The following is a 3,036-nucleotide window of genomic DNA, read 5'->3' as shown; positions in this document are numbered from 1 at the left end:
AGTAGTCCCGGCTCACCACAACTAGAGAAAGCCCGCGTGCAGCAATGAAGACCCAACACAGCCAAAAAAAAATGTCCTTTCTCTCCAGTGACAATTTTATTTCAAAGTCTATTTTGTCTGATATTAGCATATGAACTTCAGCTCTCTTGTGAGTACTGTTTCCATACACTATATTTTTACTTTCAAACAATTTGTGTCATTAAAACTAAAGTATCTGTAGACAGCATTTAGTTTGATCACTTTTTTAAAAAATCCATTCTGCCAATCTCTACCTTTTAATTCGAGAGGTTAATCCACTTACATCTAAAGTAATTATGGATAAGGAAGGACTTATTTGTAGCATTTGGATATTAATGTTCCATATCTTACATCTTTTTGGTTTCTCCATACTTATTTTATTTCCTTTTTTAGTATTAAATAGATATTCTCTAGTGTATTATTTTCATTCCCTTATCATTTACTTTACTATATCTTTTAGTCATTATCTTACTGGTTGCCTTAGGATTACAATTAACATCTTAATTTATAACAATCTAGTTCAGAGTAACACTGACATAATTTCAATAGTATACATTTTGTTTCTATATATCTCCATTCCTCTCCCAATCTGTATGCTTCTATTGGCACAGAATACATCTTTACATGCTGTGTTCCAATTAATGTAGATTTATAATTACTGCTTTTTGCAACTGTCTTTTAAATCATATAGGGAAAAAGGAGTTATAAGCCAAAAATACAATAATACTGGCTTTTACATTTACCTATTTAGTTACCTTTCCTGCTGTTCTTTATTTCTTCATGTCGAGTTGAGTTACTGTCTAGTATCCATATACTTCAAACTAAAGGACTCTGTTTAGCATTCATTGAAGGGCAGGTCTGCTAGTAAAAAAAAGAAACTCAGTTTTTGTAGAACTGGAAATGCCTTAATTTCTTTTTCATTTTTATTGTGGTAAAATATACATAATTTTTTTATCATTTTAATCATTTGTAAGTGGCATTAAATATACAATGTTTTGTAAACATCACTACTAAATCAATACCCAAAACACTTTCATCATCCCAACCAAACCCCCATACACATTAAACAAAAACTTGAGCTTCTAACTCCATCCCTTGCCCCCAGCCTCTGGTAATCTCTGTTCTACTTTCTGTCTCTAAGAATTTGCCTATTCTAGGCGTGTCGTAAAAGTGAAAGGATACAATATTATATTTTCATCTGTATCTGGCTTATTTCACTAAGCATAATGTTTTCAAGGTTTACCCATGGTATATCCTATATCAAAATGTAATTCCTTTTTACGACAGAATGATATTCCATTGTATGAATATAGCACATATAGTTTATCCATTCACCTGTTGATTGACACTTCGGTTGTTTCCGCCTTTTGGTTATTGTGAATAACCAAATAACTCGAAAGCATATGACAAATAGGGGCTCCAGTGACCTGTTTATAAATACTTTACATTAGGTACAGTTATACTAGAAGTTGAATTCATTGTAAATCTTCAACAAATGTTCCTATATTTATAGTTTAACATTTCAGTTAAATGCATGCAATCACTCCTTATCCAAGTATAGCTGCTGCTCCTTGCATTTTATTGTTAAAGACTTTAACTGGCCATCTTTTTCAACTTCTAATCTTTCTTCACCATTCTTGACAATTCTCTTTGTAGTGATTTTTCTGCCATTAATTAATTTAGTAGAAGTTGACATAGATTTGAAATTGCCCATCCCACTACCACCAAATGACATGGAAGAGAATGAAGTGAGGCCCCCATGACGTAGTGAACTGAACAATGTAAATTTTGGGTCAAAAGAAGAAAATCCACCTCCAAAAGATGGAAATCCACTTAAGGCAGAGAAAAATGACCCTGTGCCCCAGCTTTTGTTTCCATGGGTCCCCTGCAATGACCAAATATGTTCTCAAGTGAGTCTTCAAAGAGGTCAAATAAAAAAAGTCTCTCCCACCAAAATATTCCCTGAAGACATCTAGATTAAGGAATCTGAAGCCAAACTCAAATGGCCTGTCAAAATGACTTCCACCTCCATCATTTAATTGTTTTTAGCATATCTGTCATAGATGTCCCATTTTTTAATATGTGATAACTCAAACACCTCATATACCTTGGCTATTTGAATTTTCTCTCCCCTTTTTCTTCTCAAGATTTTTATCTGGTTGCTATGCTGATGCCAGTTTCCAATAAGCCTTTTTAATATCCTTGGCTGAAGCATGTCTCTGCATGCATAGAACTTCATAGTAATCCATCATGTTTTAGCAAGCTGTTGGAAGGAATCCAAGGACGTGGAAGCAGGTGGATAGAAGCAGCAGTGATGGGGTGATGGCCTGGGTCTCCTGTTGACTCTGGCATGGCTGTGCTGGTCATGGAGGTGCAGATGGCAGCTCCCCAAGATTTCCTTTCTCTCCTTGGATTTAAGCTTTTAGATATTATTATAAACGGAATTCCATTCTTAATTTCATTTTTGGATTGTTGCTGGTGTACAGAAATACATCTGAGTTTTGTTTTCATTTGTACCCTGCAATTATGAAGAACTCGCTTTTTAGTTCTACTAGCTTTCTTGTGGATTCCTTTGGATTTTCTAAAGATTAGATCACATAATCTGTGAATAGAGGTAGCTTTACCCCTTCATTTCCAATGCTGATGCCCCTTTTCTTGTATAATAGCTATTGCTAGTACTTCCAGTAAGACATGAATGGCAAATGATGAAAGTGGGTATCCTTGTCTTGTTAGTGATCTTAGGGGTAAAATTTGCAGTCTTTCATCAATGAGTATGATGTTAACTGTGGGTTTTTCATAAATGTCCTGTATCATGTCACAGAATTTTCCCTATATTCCCAGTTTTCAGAGTCTTTATCAAGAAAGGATGTTGGATTTTGTCAAATGCCTTTCCTGCATAAATTGAGATGATCGTGAGGGTTTTTTCCCTTTGCTCTATTCACATGATGTATTACATTGATTGCTTTCCTTATGTTGAACCACCCTTGCATTCTTGGAATAAATTTGACTTGGTCATGG

The 3,036-nt window shown here is 34.7% G+C and overlaps 1 pseudogene; it reads right to left on the bottom strand.

Annotated features, from left to right (window-relative positions):
• Positions 1–1,558: 1,558 nt before the first annotated feature.
• On the bottom strand, positions 1,559–2,270 carry LOC103089361 (dnaJ homolog subfamily B member 6 pseudogene; annotated as a pseudogene).
• Positions 2,271–3,036: the final 766 nt, after the last annotated feature.

This window comes from Lipotes vexillifer, unplaced genomic scaffold (assembly GCF_000442215.2).
Source record: "Lipotes vexillifer unplaced genomic scaffold, Lipotes_vexillifer_v1.1 scaffold682, whole genome shotgun sequence".
In the NCBI taxonomy this organism is placed as follows: Eukaryota; Metazoa; Chordata; class Mammalia; order Artiodactyla; family Lipotidae; genus Lipotes; species Lipotes vexillifer.
The sequence above is the reverse complement of the archived record's forward strand: the minus strand, read 5'-3'. Positions and strand labels throughout refer to the sequence as shown.